The following is a 24,550-nucleotide window of genomic DNA, read 5'->3' as shown; positions in this document are numbered from 1 at the left end:
TGTCCATCAGGGGTTAACAAGGACTCCAAATAAATGATATGTGATTCAGATCGTATGTTTCTGCTGCAGAACCTGCATATTGATCCACATCACTCCCAACATCCAACACTAACAGGGTCTTCCTTTGTACAAAAGCCACATGTGATTTAAATTTTGTCAAGATCCATCAAGCTGATTTGAGATGATCCTGGTGAAAATTTATGATCCAGGATTGGGATCTTGATCCTGATCCACTCCAAAATTTAATGGAGTCTTCCATGGCCTAATATCTATCTGTGGTGCAAATATGAGATTCCGTGAAGCAGTTTAGACATTATAATTCCAAACCTATATAAAGATAAATCTTGATCTGGAATCCGGATTCGGATCACCTCCAAAATTTTATGACGTCTCCCATGACCTAATATGTATCTGTGGTGAAAATGTCGTCATAATCCGAGCAGTGGTTTTGATGTAATCCTGCTAACAGACAGGCAGACAAACAAATAAATAAATACCGATGATTTTATTACGTCCTTGGCAGATGTAATAAAGTAATAAAGTGTAAACAGATGTTTAAGAGACTTGCATAAATAAATTGTCCTGCATTTTCAAATATTGTTCATCTGATTGACAGTGTTTGATATCTCATCAGAAGCAAATTTGTATGTGCTGTATTTTTTATATTTTACTACTGAATTCAACTTAAATTATGATTTATTATCAAACAAGCTAAAAGAGTATGGATTTTAAACAATTAGTGAAGTACTTCTGCAAACATATAATAAAATGGTTATCATTCAGAGACTACAAGTATAATATTGAATTTGTCACAAATGGCTCTGGAAGAGGTAAAAATATATACGAGGTCTGTGAGAAAAGTATCGGACCTTTTTATTTTTTTCAAAAACCATATGGATTTGAATCACGTGTGATTGCATCAGGCAAGCTTGAACCTTCGTGCGCATGCGTGAGTTTTTTCAGGCCTGTCAGTTGCGTCATTCGCCTGTGGGCAAGCTTTGTGTGAGCACTGGTCCAACACTCTCGTCGTTTTTTTCATTGTCAGAAGAATGTCTGAAGGACTGCCGTTTTGTTGCATTAAATTTTTTTCAGAAACTCTGCCAGACAACCAGCTGGAAACCATTTCGAAGATTCAGACGGCTTTCGGTGAAAATTTTATGGGCTTCAGAGAGATTAAGGATTGTTACTGCCGCTTTAAGGATGGCCCACTGCGCCGGAGGGCGCGCCGCGCTCCAAGCGGCCATTGACAGGCTGAAAGGAGCTGATCACTTCCAAATTTAAGGCTCTGTTGATGCAGGACGTCGTGTAACTAGCAGAGAAGTTTCATAATCAATCAATCAATCAATCAATTTTTTTTATATAGCGCCAAATCACAACAAACAGTTGCCCCAAGGCGCTTTATATTGTAAGGCAAGGCCATACAATAATTATGTAAAACCCCAACGGTCAAAACGACCCCCTGTGAGCAAGCACTTGGCTACAGTGGGAAGGAAAAACTCCCTTTTAACAGGAAGAAACCTCCAGCAGAACCAGGCTCAGGGAGGGGCAGTCTTCTGCTGGGACTGGTTGGGGCTGAGGGAGAGAACCAGGAAAAAGACATGCTGTGGAGGGGAGCAGAGATCAATCACTAATGATTAAATGCAGAGTGGTGCATACAGACCAAAAAGAGAAAGAAACAGTGCATCATGGGAACCCCCCAGCAGTCTACGTCTATAGCAGCATAACTAAGGGATGGTTCAGGGTCACCTGATCCAGCCCTAACTATAAGCTTTAGCAAAAAGGAAAGTTTTAAGCCTAATCTTAAAAGTAGAGAGGGTGTCTGTCTCCCTGATCTGAATTGGGAGCTGGTTCCACAGGAGAGGAGCCTGAAAGCTGAAGGCTCTGCCTCCCATTCTACTCTTACAAACCCTAGGAACTACAAGTAAGCCTGCAGTCTGAGAGCGAAGCGCTCTATTGGGGTGATATGGTACTACGAGGTCCCTAAGATAAGATGGGACCTGATTATTCAAAACCTTATAAGTAAGAAGAAGAATTTTAAATTCTGTTCTAGAATTAACAGGAAGCCAATGAAGAGAGGCCAATATGGGTGAGATATGCTCTCTCCTTCTAGTCCCCGTCAGTACTCTAGCTGCAGCATTTTGAATTAACTGAAGGCTTTTTAGGGAACTTTTAGGACAACCTGATAATAATGAATTACAATAGTCCAGCCTAGAGGAAATAAATGCATGAATTAGTTTTTCAGCATCACTCTGAGACAAGACCTTTCTGATTTTAGAGATATTGCGTAAATGCAAAAAAGCAGTCCTACATATTTGTTTAATATGCGCTTTGAATGACATATCCTGATCAAAAATGACTCCAAGATTTCTCACAGTATTACTAGAGGTCAGGGTAATGCCATCCAGAGTAAGGATCTGGTTAGACACCATGTTTCTAAGATTTGTGGGGCCAAGTACAATAACTTCAGTTTTATCTGAGTTTAAAAGCAGGAAATTAGAGGTCATCCATGTCTTTATGTCTGTAAGACAATCCTGCAGTTTAGCTAATTGGTGTGTGTCCTCTGGCTTCATGGATAGATAAAGCTGGGTATCATCTGCGTAACAATGAAAATTTAAGCAATACCGTCTAATAATACTGCCTAAGGGAAGCATGTATAAAGTGAATAAAATTGGTCCTAGCACAGAACCTTGTGGAACTCCATAATTAACTTTAGTCTGTGAAGAAGATTCCCCATTTACATGAACAAATTGTAATCTATTAGACAAATATGATTCAAACCACCGCAGCGCAGTGCCTTTAATACCTATGGCATGCTCTAATCTCTGTAATAAAATGTTATGGTCAACAGTATCAAAAGCAGCACTGAGGTCCAACAGAACAAGCACAGAGACGAGTCCACTGTCCGAGGCCATAAGAAGATCATTTGTAACCTTCACTAATGCTGTTTCTGTACTATGATGAATTCTAAAACCTGACTGAAACTCTTCAAATAGACCATTCCTCTGCAGATGATCAGTTAGCTGTTTTACAACTACCCTTTCAAGAATTTTTGAGAGAAAAGGAAGGTTGGAGATTGGCCTATAATTAGCTAAGATAGCTGGGTCAAGTGATGGCTTTTTAAGTAATGGTTTAATTACTGCCACCTTAAAAGCCTGTGGTACATAGCCAACTAATAAAGATAGATTGATCATATTTAAGATCGAAGCATTAAATAATGGTAGGGCTTCCTTGAGCAGCCTGGTAGGAATGGGGTCTAATAAACATGTTGATGGTTTGGATGAAGTAACTAATGAAAATAACTCAGACAGAACAATCGGAGAGAAAGAGTCTAACCAAATACCGGCATCACTGAAAGCAGCCAAAGATAACGATACGTCTTTGGGATGGTTATGAGTAATTTTTTCTCTAATAGTTAAAATTTTGTTAGCAAAGAAAGTCATGAAGTCATTACTAGTTAAAGTTAATGGAATACTCAGCTCAATAGAGCTCTGACTCTTTGTCAGCCTGGCTACAGTGCTGAAAAGAAACCTGGGGTTGTTCTTATTTTCTTCAATTAGTGATGAGTAGAAAGATGTCCTAGCTTTACGGAGGGCTTTTTTATAGAGCAACAGACTCTTTTTCCAGGCTAAGTGAAGATCTTCTAAATTAGTGAGACGCCATTTCCTCTCCAACTTACGGGTTATCTGCTTTAAGCTGCGAGTTTGTGAGTCAGGCACTTCTGATTTAAAGCTCTCTTTTTCAGAGGAGCTACAGCATCCAAAGTTGTCTTCAATGAGGATGTAAAACTATTGACGAGATGCTCTATCTCCCTTACAGAGTTTAGGTAGCTACTCTGCACTGTGTTGGTATATGGCATTAGAGAACATAAAGAAGGAATCATATCCTTAAACCTAGTTACAGTGCTTTCTGAAAGACTTCTAGTGTAATGAAACTTATTCCCCACTGCTGGGTAGTCCATCAGAGTAAATGTAAATGTTATTAAGAAATGATCAGACAGAAGGGAGTTTTCAGGGAATTTAAGAGGTCGGAATCAGCACTTTATCGCCACATTCCACTGTTAAAGGACATTTTGTAATGAAAGATGTGCGGACGGATTTGCGCGTCAGGACGCAGCCGCTCATGGCGCGGCGGGACAAAAAACACCTCCGTGTTGGAAACCATTCGTAAGATTCAGGCGGCTTTCGATCGCTTTTCAGTTGAGTGAGTATCAGAGAAATTGTTTAACAGCTGGGCATGTTCCAACTTGTCCTGTGAGACTTCCAACACAGAGGTGTTGTTTGTCGAGCGCCATGAGCGGCTGCGTCCTGACGCGTGAATCCGTCCGCACGTCTTTCATTACAAAATCTCCTTTAACAGTGGAATGTGCCGATAAAGTGCTGATCCCGACCTCTTCTGAAACTTCTCTGCTAGTTACACGATGTCCTGCATCAACAGAGCCTTAAATTTGGAAGTGATCAGCTCGTTTCAGCCTGTCGATCGCGGCTCGGATTGCTGCGCGCCCTCCGACGCTGTGGGCCGTCCTTAAAGCGGTAGTAACACTCCTTAATTTCTCTGAAGCCCATAAAACTTTCACCGAAAGCCAGCCGAATCTTCGAAATGGTTTCCAGCTGGTTGTCTGGCAGAGTTTCTGAAAAAATTTTAATGCAACAAAACGGCAGTCCTTCAGACATTCTTCTGACAATGAAAAAACGATGACGGGGTGGACCAGTGCTCACACAAGCCCTGCCCACAGGCGAATGACGCAACCGACAGGCGTGACAAAACTCACACATGCGCACGAAGGTTCAAGCTTGGCTGATGCAATCACACGTGATTCAAATCCATATGGTTTTTGAAAAAAATAAAAAGGTCCGATACTTTTCTCACAGACCTCATATTTGTCACACCAGAGTACAAGTTGTTATAAGTTATAAATCACACTTGGGGGTCAAGCTTAACCCTTATAGGGTCTTTGTTTTTTATTACACAGGGAGTCCTGCTGGGTCTTGTGGTCCCATTGCATTTTGGGGGTTTTAATTCAACATAATAACTTTTTTGTTAAAATACTGCCACCACCATGCTTAACTGTAGGGATGGTGCCGTGCCTGGTTTCCATCATATATATATATATATATATATATATATATATATATATATATATATATATATATATATATATATATATATATATATATATATACACAGTAGTGTTCAGAATAATAGTAGTGCTATGTGACTAAAAAGATTAATCCAGGTTTTGAGTATATTTCTTATTGTTACATGGGAATCAAGGTACCAGTAGATTCAGTAGATTATCACAAATCCAACAAGACCAACCATTCATGACATGCACACTCTTAAGGCTATGAAATTGGGCTATTAGTAAAAAAAAAAAAGTAGAAAAGGGGGTGTTCACAATAATAATAGCATCTGCTGTTGACACTACAAACTCAAAACTATTATGTTCAAACTGCTTTTTTTTTTAGCAATCTTGTGAATCACTAAACTAGTATTTAGTTGTATAACCACAGTTTTTCATTATTTCTTCACATCTGCGAGGCATTAATTTTGTTGGTTTGGAACCAAGATTTTGCTCCTTTACTAGTGTTCTTGGGGTCATTGACTTGTTGAAACACCCATTTCAAGGGCATGTCCTCTTCAGCATAAGGCAGCATGACCTCTTCAAGTATTTTGACATATCCAAATTGATCCATGATACCTGGTATGCGATATATAGGCCCAACACCATAGTAGGAGAAACATGCCCATATCATGATGCTTGCACCACCATGCTTCACTGTCTTCACTGTGAACTGTGGCTTGAATTCAGAGTTTGGGGGTTGTCTCACAAACTGTCTGCAGCCCTTGGACCCAAACAGAACAATTTTACTCTCATCAGTCCACAAAATATTCCTCCATTTCTCTTTAGGCCAGTTGATGTGTTCTTTGGCAAATTGTAACCTCTTCTGCACGTCTTTTATTTAACAGAGGGACTTTGGACAATGCATTGGACAACATTCAGTCATTCCTTCATTCATTCATTTTCTGCCACTAATCCAGGTCCAGGTCACAGTGTCAGTAGAACAACCAACTCTTCCCACACTTCCCTGTCCTCTGCCAAGTCCTCTAACTCTTCCTGTGGGATCCCATGCCATTCCCAAGGCAAATGGGAAATATAGTCACTCCAGTGTGTCCTCGGACTTCTACAGAGCCTCCTCCCAGTCAGACATGGCCTTTACTACCTACCAGGTAGTGAAGTTTCTCACCCTGTCAGAGAGTGTAATGCCAGATACCAATGGAGGAATGTCATTTCCGCTGCTTGTATCCACGACTTTATTCTTTCTGTTATTACCCAAAGTTCATGTCTGTAGGTGAGGATAGGAATATAAATCCACTTGTAAACTGAGAGTCTTGCCTTCTGACTCAGGACTTTCTTCACCATGACAATCCGATACAGCATCGGTAAATGATCAGATGCAGCCTTAATCCCTCTATCAGTCTCATGTGGAAAGTTACCCCCACTCTTGAAAAATACCCCAAGATATTTTAACTCCTTTACTTGGTGCAATAAAACTCCACTGATCCAGAGGGGGAAACCCACCCTTTTCTCATAGTTAACCATGGTCTCAGATGTGGAGGTGTTGATTCTCATCTCTTCTCACATCCAATATGTTGTCCAATGTGGAAGAGAATCAGTATTGAACAATATATTGGATGCTATTTGATACTGATTGGACAAAAGAAAATATCAGATGGACATGGATGGATGAGTAAACATAGAATTTATTCAGGAAGTCCTGGGCTTGTGGTATGTCCAATAAGGACTGTTAAAAAAAAAACAAAAAAAAAAAACATGATGAATTAATAAACATGATGGAAAATTATTGGATGTTATTTGACAAACATGAACACAGATTGCTGGCCCACAGCATTGGAAATACTACAGTCCAGTTGATTATTTTTAATCAGCTCTTTAATTTGAGACATTTGTGCATTGCTGTTGTATATGAGTTCTGTGAGAAAAGTATTGTACCTTTTAATTTTTTTCAAAAACTATATGGATTTGAATCACGTGCGATTACATCAGCCAACCTTGAACCCGCATGTGCATGCGTGAGTTTTTTCACGCCTGTCGGTTGCGTTATTCGCCTGTGGGCAGGCTTTGAATGAGCAGTGGTCCACCCCTCCTGTCGGAATTCCTTTGTCTGAGAACTTGCTGAGAGACTGCCGCTTTGCTTGATCAAAATTTTTTCAGAAAATGTGAGACACATCCAAGTGGACACCATTCGAGAAATTCATATGGTTTTCGGTGAAAATTTTAACAGCTTATGTGAGATTAAGTAGTGTTACTATTGCTTTAAGGACAGCCCACGGCGCCGGATGGCGCGCCGCGCCCCGAGCCGCCGTCGTCAGCCTGTTTCAAGCTGAAAACTTCCAAATTTAAGCCTCTGTTGATACAGGATGTCGTGAGAGAGCAGAGAAGTTTCAGAAGAGGTCGGGATCAGCAGTTTATCCAGACATTCCACTGTTAAAGGAGATTTTGTAATGAAAGACGTGCGGACAGATTCGCGCGTCAGCACCCAGCCGCTCATGACGCGGCGGCACAGAGAAACACCTCCGTATTGGAAGCCATTTGAAAGATTCAGGCGGCTTTCGATGGCTTTCAGTCGAGTAAGTATCCAAGAAATTGTTTAACAGCTGGGAATGTTCCAACTTGTCCTGTAAGGCTTCCAACGGAGGTGTTTTCCTGTGGCGCCGCGTCATGAGCGGCTGGGTGCTGGCGCGCAAATCCGTCCATATAGTTTTTGAAAAAAATAAAAAGGTCCGATACTTTTCTCACAGACCTCGTACTTGTATTCTCAGAAGCTAATCAAGTTTAGTACTTGAATGGAAGACCACTTTGAAGAACCAGAGGCTGTTTTTGTGTTTGTCCAGGTAAAACTGAAGTTGCATCAGGAAGAGCATCCAGTGTAAAACTTGTGCCAAATCCCAAAGTAGTTCTGCACTGGATGTGCTGTGGCGACCTTGGACAAACGGGGACAGCTGGAGATCAAATAACATTTTATTTGCGTGTTGGTTCTTGTAAAATCCATGCACAAATACAATTATTATTATTAAAGCTGTACAGCATTTCAAATCTCATAAAACTGATTGACTTCTACTGAAATCCAAGCATATTTGTGAAATGTATTGCAAAAATACAGCTCATTTTAATGAAGGGCACATAACAAATGTTTATATATGAGGTCTGTGAGAAAAGTATCGTACCTTTTTATTTTTTTAAAAAACTATATGGATTTGATTCATATGTTTTTACATCAGCCAAGCTTGAACCTTCGTGCGCACGCCTTGTGGGAGGAGTGCTCCACCCCCCTCGTTGGAGTTCTGTTTGTGTGGAAAATGGCAGAACGCTTGGAGCAGCGCTATTGCATTAATTTCTGCCAGAAACTTGGAAACAGCCAAGTGGAAACAATTCGAAAAATCCAGACGGCTTTCAGAGATGAAGCCATGAGCACCACACGGATTAAGGAGTGGTACAACCGGTTTAAAGACAGACGCGTAACGGTGGAGAGCGAGCCGCGCTCCGGCCGACCATCGACGTCCTAAAATGACGAGATCGTTTCCAAAGTGAACGCTGTGGTGATGCGGAACCGTCGAGTGACCATCCGAGAAATTGCGGAGGAAGTGGACATTAGTACTTTTTCAGCACATTCCATTGTTAGAGAAGATTTGGGCATGAAGCAAGTGGCTGCAAAGTTCGTGCCGAGGTTGCTGACGCCGTACCAAAAGCACCTCCATGTTGAAGTCTCACAGGACATGCTGGACTCCATTCACACTGATCCCAGCTTTATGGACACTGTTATCACCGGTGATGAGTCCTGGGTGTACGGGTATGACCCAGAAACAAAATTCCAGTCGTCACAGTGGAAGCATTCCACGTCGCCATGACCGAAGAAGGTGCACCAAGTGCGCAGTAATGTTAAGGTAATGCTGACTGTTTTTTTTTTTTACTCCCGTGGTGTGGTACACCACGAGTACGCACCACAGGGTCAAACAGTAATGAAGGAGTATTACAGAGATGTACTTCGTCGCCTCCGTGATGCTGTACGGCGCAAGAGACGGGAGTTGTGGGCCACAGGAAATTGGCGCCTCCACCACGACAATGCTCCAACTCATTCCTCCAACTTAATTCAGACTTTTTTGTCTCAAAACCAAACTCCTGTGGTTCCACAGGCTCCATACTCTCCTGACATGGCCCCTTGCGACTTCTGGCTGTTCCCAAAAATCAAAACACCATTAAAAGGAACGCGTTTTGAGACAAGGGAGGACATCATGGCTGCAATGACGGCGGCGCTGCGCTCCATCCCGAAAGAGGCTTTTTTGGAATGCTTCCAACAGTGGCGACACTGCTGGGAGAAGTGTGTGGAGTCCCAAGGAGACTACTTCGAGGGTGATTAGGTTTCCAACGCTCCAGGTAAGCCAGTTTTTTTTTCCCCAGCCAAAGGTCCGATACTTTTCTCACAGAGCTCGTATTTTTTTTAATGCTGTCTGCAGGAGGAAGTGTGTGTATGTATGTATGAGATTTTGAAATGACCAAAAGTTACCTTTGACCTTGCATAATACGTGTACATGGGGCGTGCACACTAACATTCGTAAAATGTCTTGCAAATCACTTCAGAGGAGGTATCGCTTTCAAAAACAGCATTTTTCAATTTAGAAGAGTTTATTTTTTGCTAACATTTACAAAATGCATGAGCGGTATTAGGTTTAGAGAGAAATATGAGGTCTGTCCATAAAGTATCGTACCTTTTATTTATTTTTTTTAATATATATGGATTTGATTAATATGTTTTCACGTCAGACAAGCTTGAACCCTTGTGCGCATGCGTGAGTTTTTCCACGCCTGTCGGTGACGTCATTCGCCTGTGAGCACACCTTGTGGAAGGAGTGGTCCCGCCCCATCATCGGATTTTCATTGTCTGGAAATAGCGGAATGATTTGGGGTTTTTTCCATCTGAATTTTTTCAGAAGCTGTTAGAGACTGGCACCTGGAAACCATTCAAAAAAATTTATCTGGCTTTTGGTGAAAATTTTACAGGCTTCACAGAGAATAAGGACTGTTACTACAGCTTTAAGGATGGCCCACAATGGCACTCGGCGCGCCGCACTCCGAGCCGTGACGACAGGCACGAACCACCAGATTATTTCTAAATGGATGGCTGTGTGGAGCTGGGACCATCGTGTGCACTTTCTCTGGTTATCACAAGAGCTGGACATCAACCATTTTCTGGCAAATTTCACTTTTAACAAGAGATTTTGTCGTGGAAAGCTGCGCAGAGGCTTTGTGCGTCACGACCGATTCACTGTTCGAGCGAGACTAAGAACGCCTCTGTTTCGGCGTGTCAGAGGACAAGTTCGGACATGCCCAGCTCTCCACAGTTTCTCTTATAACTCACTCGACTGGTAAGCATTGAAAGCCGAGATAGGCATGGACAGCCGAGCGCCATTGTGGGCTGTCCTTAAAGCTGTAGTAACAGTCCTTATTCTCTGTGAAGCCCGTAAAATTTTCCCCGAAAGCCAGATAAATTTTTCGAATGGTTTCCAGGTGCCAGTCTCTAACAGCTTCTGCAAAAATTCTGATGGAAAAAAACCCCAAATCATTCCACCATTTCCAGAAAATGAAAATCCAACGACGGGGCGGGACCATTCCTTCCACAAGGCGTGCTCACAGGCGAATGACGTCACCAACAGGTGTGGAAAAAGTCACGCATGCGCACGAGGGTTCAAGCTTGTCTGACGTGAAAACACATGAATCAAATCCATATAGTTTAAAAATAAAATAAAAAGGTCCGATACTTTATGGACAGACCTCGTAAGCTCTTTTGGAGAATTTTTCACCATCTTGGAATATTTTGTTCGAGCGAGCAGCCAGCAGACATCACTGTGCCTCTCAACTCTCATTGGCTTTCACCATATGCTTCCCAGCATCCCTCGTGCATATCAGGGGTAGCCCCCATGTGATTCATGACATTGCTATGGTCACTCTCATAGCCACTATGGGTCACTACCAAATGTAGTTCAAGATCGTCTCTTCTTTTGAAATGTTCCCTTTCAAGGGAACTATTTTCCAATATGATCAAAATTTGTTTGTTTGAAATGTTTATTTTGAATATCAAGGCACAAAAATAAATAACAACAATAATAATATAAAATATAAAGAAAACCATAATCAGTGGCTCTTCGAAAAGGAGTGAGAAGAAGTAAAACATATTTACTCCCACCCCTTGTCCTTAAGTAAATAACATAATTAACTTATACACATGATATATGCATTAATACATATAAACACACACATGTCAAATACATCCATCTATCAGCACATGTATAGTCCCACATATAAAACCACATGTACCATATACAGTAAACATAATACACAGAAACACCACAAAAAGACTAGTAAAGCTAGCCAAAGCAAGGAAAGAAAAAAATTAAGTAGAAATAATCAAAACAACAACAAAATAAATAAGTAAACAAACAAACAAATAACTAGACATTTGCCCCTAAAACACCTGGTGATTGGCCACACCTCATACATTTTGAAAATCCAATTTTTATACAGTATTTTGAACTGTCTCATATTTGAACATTGTTTCAGTTCCACACTAAATCCCTTCAGAAGTCTCACCCCGCAGACTGATAGACAAAAACGTTTTCTGGTTGTACGAAATCTTGGTTCTTTAAGGTTACATTTTCTCTTTAGATTGTAATCCCGTCATGATTTTTGAATACTTGTTGATAATCAGGGGCGTAGTCCCAAATTCTGGGCCGTAGGTACTAGCCATATTGAAGCCCCCCCCCCTCACACACACACACACACACTGTTCTTTTTTATTAACACAAACACCAAATTTGTACTGCGTAGTCAAACCAGGTCTAAATCATGTATACCTTAGGTCACACCTGGGAGTCAGAATGCTTTTTAAAGCTGGGCAAGCAATATTGAGTTCGGGGGTCTGGGGGACCAAAGTGCACCACTCAATAATGCTAGTTTTAAAGCTCACCTCACTTTTCAAAGAATTTGGTTAGCAACTGTTTTCCCTCATTTAGTTTTCTTTTCCTGTCCTTTTTATTTGTTGCTTTGAACATTATTTGTGCTGTTTGCTAATGCACGTCAGTAAGCTTGAGTAATTGTGACTTTAGAAATAATGCGTTTATGTGATCCTGATAACCTCCATTGTGAATAATCTGTGTTGCTCTTTTGTGTAGGATATTTAATGAACTTAATGAGGTTTTGTAGTTGTTGCCCGAAACCTCAGCACAGTACTACAAATAAGGAGAAACTAGTGAACAGTATAGAGTGTGGAGTGATTTGCCATCTAAGACCTTCTTTGCTTTATTTATTATTGCATACTGTATTATTGCATTTATTATTATTATTGTATTCTGTATATGTTTGATATGTGGTTTCCAGCTAATTTATCATCTATAATTACCCCCAAAAATGTAATTTCATGAACCCTTTTAATTTCTATCGCCTCTACTTTTATCTTTACCTGTGTGTTCATTCTACAATTTCCAAATTACATTATTTTTGTCTTATCTAAATTTAATGATATTATTACTATAAAACCATGTTTTTAATTTGTTGTTGTTGTAGTTATTTCCTCCTGCAATTGTACTGTATTATCCCCTGAGTGAAAAATATTGGTATCATCAGCAAACAGTACAAAATGCAGTACCTTAGAAACCTTATACATATAATTGATATACAGAATAAAGAGTTTGGGGCCCAATACTGACCCCCGGGGGATATCACAAACAATGTCCAGACATAATGAGGAACAATTACCAACTTTACAAACTGTTGTCTCCCACTTAAATAGCTTTTGGTCCAATCAAACACTAGTCCCCTGATATCATTTCTTTCCAGTTTACTGATTAATATGTCATGGTTGATTGTGTCAAATTCTTTCTTCAAGTCTATGAACACCTCTTTGCGTTGTCTAGACAAATAATAATAATAATAATGTCATATTATGAATCCCCTATTTAAAGGCGAATAAATAAAATTATAGTGGTGCCAAAGAAAATCCAGTTCAATTTGTTGTATTATACACAAACAAATCACAAGAAAGCTGCCTCAAGGGGCTTCACATGGATAACTTCAAACCTTACCATCTCCCTGAGCAACCACACAGGTGACACTGGTAAGGAAAAAGTCCCTGCTTTATGACTTTTTATCTATCTATCTACAGTATCTAGATAGATAGATGGATGGATGGATGTTATGTTATGTTGGGCATGACATTCTACTTCATACTCCAGATAACCCCCTTTTGGGGGTTTTGGTTGGGGGTTAGCACTTGAGCTGCATTTTAAGCACTTTGTAAAGTTTGACAGCGGAAAAGTAGAACTCTTCTGTAAGCATGCTGTTGCCTTCCATTGGATGGTGGAATGCATTATGAAACAGATGGGGGAAAGATATTTTGAGTCTCATCTCTGAAAAAGATGAAATCCCAGGAGAGCACAAACGGTCTTGTGTCTAGAGGGTGGGTACTGATGCAGAACTGAAAGGTCATCACCTGCACAACATTGTAGAGGTCCACACAAGTACCTCATGCAGGTGGGTACTTGCAACATCCATTCTCTTTGCAACAATGACTATCTTCCACTGCTGTCAAAGAAGCTTGGAAAGTTCTGTACTACAGATGTTTGGAGAACTGCAATTGGACAGACTTCAGTGGATTCACCTAATCTTGGTCTGATCACTTCAGTGCTTGACATACTGATGGAGTGGTAGTTGATGTAGTGTAGCTGCTTCTTCAGATGGTGGTGGATGCGACTCTTGTCCACGGACATATTGTGAGACCTAATTTACCTAGTTTTTGATGGTGGGAGGATATCAGAATGTGTGAAGAAAGCCCACACAGACACTGGAAGAAGATACACATGTAACCCACCTCCAGCTCCAGTTTACCAAATTTAATGGTTGAGTACCCAGAAAGCAGCACCTGTCAACAGTAATCCACTTGGACCAGCGCATCTGAGATTCAGAGTTTGCTCACAGAAGAAACTGCCATTGCAATGGAGGGCAGTTAAATAACAAGAATAAAGATGACTCATGAGCCACAGATGATTTTGTAATATGAAACTGCATTAAAGAAAAAACAAAATCTAATTTCTTTAACAAAAAATAATGTCTCTCTTAAAATGAAATAACTCCGTGGAATGAAATCAATTGTTTATGCACAAGTTGTAGCACACTTATCTCAATTTTGGCTTTTGAATCTTTTTAACACCAATATATTTCAGTGCAGAAGGTTCAGGTTGAAACCCCATCCCTACCCATTTCTCTATGTAATGTGAAGTTCAATCAATCAATCAATTTTTTATATAGCGCCAAATCACAACAAACAGTTGCCCCAAGGCGCTTTATATTGTAAGGCAAGGCCATACAATAATTATGTAAAACCCCAACGGTCAAAACGACCCCCTGTGAGCAAGCACTTGGCTACAGTGGGAAGGAAAAACTCCCTTTTAACAGGAAGAAACCTCCAGCAGAACCAGGCTCAGGGAGGGGCAGTCTTCTGCTGGGACTGGTTGGGGCTGAGGGAGAGAACCAGGAAAAAGACATGCTGTGGAGGGGAGCAGAGATCGATCACTAATGATTAAATGCAGAGTGGTGCATACAGAGCAAAAAGAGAAAGAAACAGTGCATCATGGGAACCCCCCAGCAGTCTACGTCTATAGCAGCATAACTAAGGGATGGTTCAGGGTCACCTGATCCAGCCCTAACTATAAGCTTTAGCAAAAAGGAAAGTTTTAAGCCTAATCTTAAAAGTAGAGAGGGTGTCTGTCTCCCTGATCTGAATTGGGAGCTGGTTCCACAGGAGAGGAGCCTGAAAGCTGAAGGCTCTGCCTCCCATTCTACTCTTACAAACCCTAGGAACTACAAGTAAGCCTGCAGTCTGAGAGCGAAGCGCTCTATTGGGGTGATATGGTACTACGAGGTCCCTAAGATAAGATGGGACCTGATTATTCAAAACCTTATAAGTAAGAAGAAGAATTTTAAATTCTATTCTAGAATTAACAGGAAGCCAATGAAGAGAGGCCAATATGGGTGAGATATGCTCTCTCCTTCTAGTCCCCGTCAGTACTCTAGCTGCAGCATTTTGAATTAACTGAAGGCTTTTTAGGGAACTTTTAGGACAACCTGATAATAATGAATTACAATAGTCCAGCCTAGAGGAAATAAATGCATGAATTAGTTTTTCAGCATCACTCTGAGACAAGACCTTTCTGATTTTAGAGATATTGCGTAAATGCAAAAAAGCAGTCCTACATATTTGTTTAATATGCGCTTTGAATGACATATCCTGATCAAAAATGACTCCAAGATTTCTCACAGTATTACTAGAGGTCAGGGTAATGCCATCCAGAGTAAGGATCTGGTTAGACACCATGTTTCTAAGATTTGTGGGGCCAAGTACAATAACTTCAGTTTTATCTGAGTTTAAAAGCAGGAAATTAGAGGTCATCCATGTCTTTATGTCTGTAAGACAATCCTGCAGTTTAGCTAATTGGTGTGTGTCCTCTGGCTTCATGGATAGATAAAGCTGGGTATCATCTGCGTAACAATGAAAATTTAAGCAATACCGTCTAATAATACTGCCTAAGGGAAGCATGTATAAAGTGAATAAAATTGGTCCTAGCACAGAACCTTGAGGGACTCCATAATTAACTTTAGTCTGTGAAGAAGATTCCCCATTTACATGAACAAATTGTAATCTATTAGACAAATATGATTCAAACCACCGCAGCACAGTGCCTTTAATACCTATGGCATGCTCTAATCTCTGTAATAAAATTTTATGGTCAACAGTATCAAAAGCAGCACTGAGGTCTAACAGAACAAGCACAGAGATGAGTCCACTGTCCGAGGCCATAAGAAGATCATTTGTAACCTTCACTAATGCTGTTTCTGTACTATGATGAATTCTAAAACCTGACTGAAACTCTTCAAATAGACCATTCCTCTGCAGATGATCAGTTAGCTGTTTTACAACTACCCTTTCAAGAATTTTTGAGAGAAAAGGAAGGTTGGAGATTGGCCTATAATTAGCTAAGATAGCTGGGTCAAGTGATGGCTTTTTAAGTAATGGTTTAATTACTGCCACCTTAAAAGCCTGTGGTACATAGCCAACTAACAAAGATAGATTGATCATATTTAAGATCAAAGCATTAAATAATGGTAGGGCTTCCTTGAGCAGCCTGGTAGGAATGGGGTCTAATAAACATGTTGATGGTTTGGATGAAGTAACTAATGAAAATAACTCAGACAGAACAATCGGAGAGAAAGAGTCTAACCAAATACCGGCATCACTGAAAGCAGCCAAAGATAACGATACGTCTTTGGGATGGTTATGAGTAATTTTTTCTCTAATAGTTAAAATTTTGTTAGCAAAGAAAGTCATGAAGTCATTACTAGTTAAAGTTAATGGAATACTCAGCTCAATAGAGCTCTGACTCTTTGTCAGCCTGGCTACAGTGCTGAAAAGAAACCTGGGGTTGTTCTTATTTTCTTCAATTAGTGATGAGTAGAAAGATGTCCTAGCTTTACGGAGGGCTTTTTTATAGAGCAGCAGACTCTTTTTCCAGGCTAAGTGAAGATCTTCTAAATTAGTGAGACGCCATTTCCTCTCCAACTTACGGGTTATCTGCTTTAAGCTACGAGTTTGTGAGTTATACCACGGAGTCAGGCACTTCTGATTTAAAGCTCTCTTTTTTAGAGGAGCTACAGTATCCAAAGTTGTCTTCAATGAGGATGTAAAACTATTGACGAGATACTCTATCTCACTTACAGAGTTTAGGTAGCTACTCTGCACTGTGTTGGTATATGGCATTAGAGAACATAAAGAAGGAATCATATCCTTAAACCTAGTTACAGCGCTTTCTGAAAGACTTCTAGTGTAATGAAACTTATTCCCCACTGCTGGGTAGTCCATCAGAGTAAATGTAAATGTTATTAAGAAATGATCAGACAGAAGGGAGTTTTCAGGGAATACTGTTAAGTCTTCTATTTCCATACCATAAGTCAGAACAAGATCTAAGATATGATTAAAGTGGTGGGTGGACTCATTTACTTTTTGAGCAAAGCCAATAGAGTCTAATAATAGATTAAATGCAGTGTTGAGGCTGTCATTCTCAGCATCTGTGTGGATGTTAAAATCGCCCACTATAATTATCTTATCTGAGCTAAGCACTAAGTCAGACAAAAGGTCTGAAAATTCACAGAGAAACTCACAGTAACGACCAGGTGGACGATAGATAATAACAAATAAAACTGGTTTTTGGGACTTCCAATTTGGATGGACAAGACTAAGAGTCAAGCTTTCAAATGAATTAAAGCTCTGTCTGGGTTTTTGATTAATTAATAAGCTGGAATGGAAGATTGCTGCTAATCCTCCGCCCCGGCCCGTGCTACGAGCGTTTTGGCAGTTAGTGTGACTCGGGGGTGTTGACTCATTTAAACTAACATATTCATCCTGCTGTAACCAGGTTTCTGTAAGGCAGAATAAATCAATATGTTGATCAATTATTATATCATTTACCAACAGGGACTTAGAAGAGAGAGACCTAATGTTTAATAGACCACATTTAACTGTTTTAGTCTGTGGTGCAGTTGAAGGTGCTATATTATTTTTTCTTTTTGAATTTTTATGCTTAAATAGATTTTTGCTGGTTATTGGTAGTCTGGGAGCAGGCACCGTCTCTACGGGGATGGGGTAATGAGGGGATGGCAGGGGGAGAGAAGCTGCAGAGAGGTGTGTAAGACTACAACTCTGCTTCCTGGTCCCAACCCTGGATAGTCACGGTTTGGAGGATTTAAGAAAATTGGCCAGATTTCTAGAAATGAGAGCTGCTCCATCCAAAGTGGGATGGATGCCGTCTCTCCTAACAAGACCAGGTTTTCCCCAGAAGCTTTGCCAATTATCTATGAAGCCCACCTCATTTTTTGGACACCACTCAGACAGCCAGCAATTCAAGGAGAACATGCGGCTAAACATGTCACTCCCGGTCTGATAGGGGAGGGGCCCAGAGAAAACTACAGAGTCCGACATTGTTTTTGCAAAGTTACACACCGATTTAATGTTAATTTTAGTGACCTCCGATTGGCGTAACCGGGTGTCATTACTGCCGACGTGAATTACAATCTTACCAAATTTACGCTTAGCCTTAGCCAGCAGTTTCAAATTTCCTTCAATGTCGCCTGCTCTGGCCCCCGGAAGACAATTGACTATGGTTGCTGGTGTCGCTAACTTCACATTTCGCAAAACAGAGTCACCAATAACCAGAGTTTGATCCTCGGCGGGTGTGTCGCCGAGTGGGGAAAAACGGTTAGAGATGTGAACGGGTTGGCGGTGTACACGGGGCTTCTGTTTAGGGCTACACTTCCTCCTCACAGTCACCCAGTCAGCCTGCTTTCCCGGCTGCTCGGGATCTGCCAGGGGGTAACTAACGGCGGCTAAGCTATCTTGGTCCGCACCGACTACAGGGGCCTGGCTAGCTGTAGAATTTTCCACGGTGCGGAGCCGAGTCTCCAATTCGCCCAGCCTGGCCTCCAAAGCTAGGAATAAGCTACACTTATTACAAGTACCGTTACTGCTAAAGGAGGCCGAGGAATAACTAAACATTTCACACCCAGAGCAGAAAAGTGCGGGAGAGACAGGAGAAGCCGCCATGCTAAATCAGCTAAGAGCTAGTAGCTACGCTAAGCTAGCAGATTCCTAAAAACACGCAAAGTGAATAATGTGTAAATAATTTAGAGGTGATTCAGCAGAAGGAGTGCTTTAGTTAAGGCACGTAAAGATTACACTGGGAAACAAATCGTAATCTAGATAACTAGATCAATCTAACTGCGCAGATTAAAAGGCTAACAGATACAGAAAAACTCCGCTGTGCTCCGGAACAGGAAGTGATACAATACCGCAGTGAGAGCCAACCACCAGTAAAGGCAAGCCAGATCGTATTACATCATCATCGAATTACATCAGGAAAGGCATCCAGCATAAAACGTGTGAAATCAAACAGTCAGATCCACCTCCGCTCTGCTGTAGCAATCTCGAGTGAACACAAGGGAGCAGTCGAAGGGACTTGCTTACTTATATTCCCCAAATATCTTTGAAAACTGTTTTAAACTTATATATTATTTATTTTAATCCATTTTACTCAGATTTTATTCTAATTTGGAAGCTAAACTTATTCTGGATGAATGCAAATTAAATGAAATCACACTGTAGTGAAGTGGAACTCGCCCTTTTTAAGCCTTTAACACAAAACCAAAATACCCATTTGTCATCATGACAGCATTCATACACAGATCAATACAACATCCAGTAAAATTCAAGCAAATGTATTTTTTCCCAGTCCATCGGAAGCAACGGTACAAGGATGGAATGAGTTAGTCTGACCACATTTCAGAGGAAATACAGATTCAAGGTGTCTTCACAAATTAGGTTGGCTCACCACAACTGCTGAATGTCACCAGCACTGTTTTAATGCAGCAGAAGGAATCCAAGAGAATTCCAGCTGAGGGCTGGAAACATACTGTATTTGCAAATCCGTTAAGCATACACAGGATTCTAAGTACCAGGATTCTAATAAAAAAGATGCTTTAGAATTATTTCTACAAGAGGAAAAAAGTCACTCAGGAATCATTGCAAACATCAGTCGTGCTTGGAATACCCTCAGTGAGAACCAGGCCGGTGAGTGCAGTGAGTTATCTTCCCTCAGGGGAACGTTTACGCAGTGTTGCCGGATGCAGTGTTGCCAAATTGGAGTATTTTCAATTTTATTTTGCCAGTAAAAATAGCTTTGGGCTGCTTTGGGATCCATTTGGTAGCTTTTCAAAAATACATATTAACACAAATTTTGAACAAAACCCAGAATTGCATAATCAGCAGGCTACCTGATATCATTCAAATGGGTTTGTAGTCGCTGGATGTGAGTAGTAGATGTGATTGGCTGTTGAATTTTAATGCTGTCGGATTTTTATGTATGCCTTGACTGTGCTGCTTTTATGGTTGGTAATGTTCTGTATATGTATATATAGCTCCCAGGGAAATATTGGTGGAGTCCTCCAGATATTTTGGAACACAGAGTGTTTTTCCTATTCTCTGAAACTGGTAACATATTTTCAAATTACAAGATGGACTGAGAGTGTATTTTCTCCAGCATGAATTATTTTCAGTCTGACATGGATTTTTCAATCTGACATCATTCCTTCATGTTTCAGTCATTATACTCTTCAACCTGGCAGCATTGTTAAATTATGTATATGCATTACATTGGATGCCCTTCCTGATGCAAATCCACATTACATGGAGACAATGTGGAAAGAGTGAGATTTGAACTGGAAACCTTACGCACTGAAACCAAGTGCATAACCACTTGGCTACCACCCCTCTCACAGAAAGGTAAGAAAATGACAAAAAAAGAAAGAAACTGACTGGACAGTGTGAGGAGGAACAGCTCAAACAGCTCAATCCTAATGCCTGACTGTGCTATTTCAGTCACTCACATGCTGCTTAAGTATTCTAAACAGGGGCATAGGTTTGCATATGGACCATAGGGACAAGTCACAACCAATATTTTGGGATGGCAAAATAGTCCCTACCAATATTTAGAATTTTTTTTATATAACAAAATCATTCACTATTTTTTTGCGAACTCGATACTATAATTTTAGTCGTCACGTTTTGTGTTTTCGACGTGCCAGAGTGACAGGGTTACCCATGTTGCAATTTCATTAGCTCACATTCTTCTCACATGGACGTAAACAAAGCGCATCTCGTGGCAGGCAGTGCTTAATTTGTAAAGTGGGAGGTCCCAGAGCGCAGAGGATGGGTGGCTCTGGTGCAGTGTTGCCAGTTGTACGATAATTATCGTATTTGTACGATAGTTTTGCCCTCTGCACGATGTACGATCAATAAATGTATGATCAATAAATGTACGATCAATAATGGGAAAAAATCCAATATGTACGATAATTTCAGTTGGTTGCCCAAACACGCATCTCTCTCTGACACCCAAGAATCATTTTGCAGGTGTTGCACTCAGGCGGCATCAAATGCTGGCTTTGGGCGACCGGGACAGTCATTTGAAAGCCCGCCCCCTCTCCATACAAAGTAATGAGTTCCCATCCAATCTTTACCGTGACAGGAAGATTCCCCAACCAACATCTTTTTTTTTTCGAAACTTTATTTCAACAAATGCAATAACAAACGAACAAAACACAAGAGCAAAGAGATATACAAGAAAAATAAAAAAAAAGGTTCAAGTTCCTTATGGAGGTGTCAACATTTTTTTCTGTGTTCAACAAAATCTGCACAAGTGGCCATGGCATCGGATGACGACAGCGACCTCGAGGTTGAATTCGACTCTTTCTAGTCTGGTAATTAACACGTTTGTGTCCCTTCACAGAAAAAAAAAATCTTTCTAGTCTGGTAATGCATTTGCTTGTGCATTTGCGTTCTTTTTGTGCCATAGTTTCCCCATTACTATAATTACTGTTTAAAAATGTGACATAAAATTCTTTGTAAATTAAAAAAAAAACGCTAAAATAGCTACGTTGTATGCGTTTTGTTTGTGTACGATAATTTCTCCCAAAATACGATAATTTTGAGGTTTTGGTACGATAGTTTCATATTTCATATCTGGCAACACTGCTCCGGTGCAGAAAAACAAGAAGGGCGGGGGCTTGCGAACAATGCTGTGCACCACACTTAAAATAAACTGCACACCCACACAAACACGCACGCACACCTTCACAAATGACACTAACACCCTGCCTTTTCCTCAAAAAATACTACATTTATGTTTGCTGTCTGTACTTTTCTGTCACTTTTGCACTCTTTTTCATACTTTTCCCTCATTTCAAAAGTCACCGAACGCACTTTACCGTAATATATGCAACATATAGCACACTGTTGGAAAGCACGGGTTCTTGGCTTGCTGTCAGTGTTGAAATTTTTCAGCGTGAGGGCTTACATGAGAACTTACGGTAATGAGAATCAGCGGCGCACTAGTGTGAAACTTCCGTGTTTTTCCTCTGCGTTATGACATCAGAGGCTTACGTTTACCGTAATACACCCTATATATCATTGTAAAGCCCTTTTTTTTTGTTGGCAAATTAGGTTGCCAGATACCTACAACTGCATTATTGATGAAGAGAATAGATTATACATCTTGGTTGCAAAAACTTTTTTTTTTTGTTAGCTCCACAAGTATTTTTTTTGTTGTCTTGTTCTCTCAGGTGTAGGCCTATAGAATAGATTCGTGATTTTGGGTTTGTTATTTAAGCTATTTCTTTGTCTGCCTACACACTTAATAATGTAAATAAAGTGTTAAATTATTCAGCATTATGTCATCATATGTTATGTATTATGCTGTACTTGTGCGTCTAATGGTATGAGTGGGTTAGGGGGTGGTGGTGGTGGTGGGCAGGGGGGTGGTATTGTCCCTACCAAAGCTGAGACCAAACCTACGCCCTTGATTCTAAAGGAGGTCTGAAAAAGAGCAACATTCAGAGCACCACTGAAGCTGTGAGCTGCTCATACTAACAGTCTTTTAGCAGATGATTTGTGATGTCCATGTAGTCTTTGAAGGTTGGTAATTTATATGGATGAAGTAGTTGTGTAAAACGTTTCGGACACAGAGTTTGGCCACTCTCTATGTGTTGTGGATGAAACACATTTAAAATATTCAACATTAACTTCATTTAAATGATAAATTCTTTAAATGTCACACATTTTGGATGAGTGGTTAATGTGCTTACATGCAGACCAGAAGGTTCCTAGTGCCAATTTTCCATGTAATGTGGAGTTGTGTCAAGAAGGGCATCTACCATAAAACATTTGATTCCGACCAGCAGTGGTTGGTTGTAATCAAAACAATATAAAGAGAGAAAGAATTTGTTTAATTGCATGTTGGAATGTAACTGGAAAGAAGCTGCTACCCATCGTGTCAGAAGTAAAGTGAACAGTGCAGATATGTACGTCTGGGAACTTCCATTGTTACATCACCATTTTACAGCTTCACCAGTGGGGCACCAACATAATTAACAATTTTAAGATTTAATAATTATTTGGATCAAATGGGTGGACCAAAAATGTAATGAATTTGAATATTAACCTATTTATGCCCATTTTAATGAATGGAAAAAGTTGCATTTGTATCTTTGAGATTTTTTATTGTGTGTAGAAAATGACAGTGATATACTTCTGCAACAATTGTTGCCAGCGGGGCAAAACAGGTTAAGATTTATTAATCTTTAGTATTAAGGTAAGTCATGGCTCATTTGTAAAGCAATATTTAATTGGAATGATATTTAATTACCTCAAAATTATTAGGGGCTCACCTAGTTTTTTTAAAGAACAGGAACTTTAATTTAAACATTAATCAGTAATCATTTATCAGTCTCAACTTCAAAAGTCCTAATTTCTACGATACAATTGATGGTTGTTTACACTGGTTCCACCTGAACAAAATAAAACCACTGCAGGGATATTTCCATACATTTATTTACAAATATACAAGAGATGAACAGGCTCCTGGCATTTTGATGATATGAACGATGATTAATAGTTATATTATGGACACATTTTTGTTACTCATGAGACGCTGAAAGTTAAAGCAGCGAAATAAGTTTAAGGAATTAAGTGAATAAATCTGATTGGAATGTGGTTGTGGATTTTTGGTCACCAATTAATAACAAAATTATTAAACAAACTGTATGAAGCCACCTTGTACCACTTAACAAAGCCCTGTTGACTGATGGACCATTTAATTGGTCATTTGAAGATCAGTTCCATCGCTAATGAGGTGTATTTGGCTAGAACTTGCCTGTTTCTGTGGATGAACTGCTGGTTTTCCCCGGTGATACCAGACGTGGTGTTGGCTTGGTTTGCCGGCAGGACAGACCAGTGGTTCTGCAGGTCTGTCAGCTGGTTCCAGTTGACCCAAGGATGAAGGATTAGGTGTTTGATAAAAATGGTACTCTGGTGTCCTCAGCTTTGCAAACCATTTTGCACCTTCTATTAATTTGAATGCAGTCCACTGCCTTCAGATTAATAGACGGTGCAATAATGAGTGGCAAAGGATAGCGATTCTTGACTGTGATGTCATTTAACCATCTGGGGCCGACGGCATCATATACGATGGCTGAGTACAAGTTTTACGAAATTATAAATAACTTTTAATGGTATGAGATAGAAACTTATTTTTTGCTGAAAAGCTACCTCCATGGACTTTTGAGCCAGCCAGCCATCCATCATGTTTGTACTCCCCACAGAGGAGTACAAACATGGTGGATGATTATAAACATGGTGGATGGCTGTGTGATGACATGCGCAATGTGAATGTCCAATCGAAATTGGTTCACCGTCACATGGTTCTCCAATATCCAATCGTATGGCAGAGCAGTCTCACAGGATATGCCAAAGATTGTTAGGAGCAGCGATGTGTTACTCTTTGGCATGTGAATGCTGTTTGAATAGCCCTCTGGCTGCTG

At 40.3% G+C, this 24,550-nt stretch overlaps 1 protein-coding gene across 1 annotated transcript in view; it reads left to right on the top strand.

Annotated features, from left to right (window-relative positions):
• The window catches only part of cntn3b (contactin 3b), a 519,637-nt gene that overhangs the window by 363,570 nt on the left and 131,517 nt on the right, over positions 1 to 24,550 (top strand).

Source organism: Thalassophryne amazonica, chromosome 3 (assembly GCF_902500255.1).
Source record: "Thalassophryne amazonica chromosome 3, fThaAma1.1, whole genome shotgun sequence".
In the NCBI taxonomy this organism is placed as follows: domain Eukaryota; kingdom Metazoa; phylum Chordata; class Actinopteri; order Batrachoidiformes; family Batrachoididae; genus Thalassophryne; species Thalassophryne amazonica.
The sequence above is the reverse complement of the archived record's forward strand: the minus strand, read 5'-3'. Positions and strand labels throughout refer to the sequence as shown.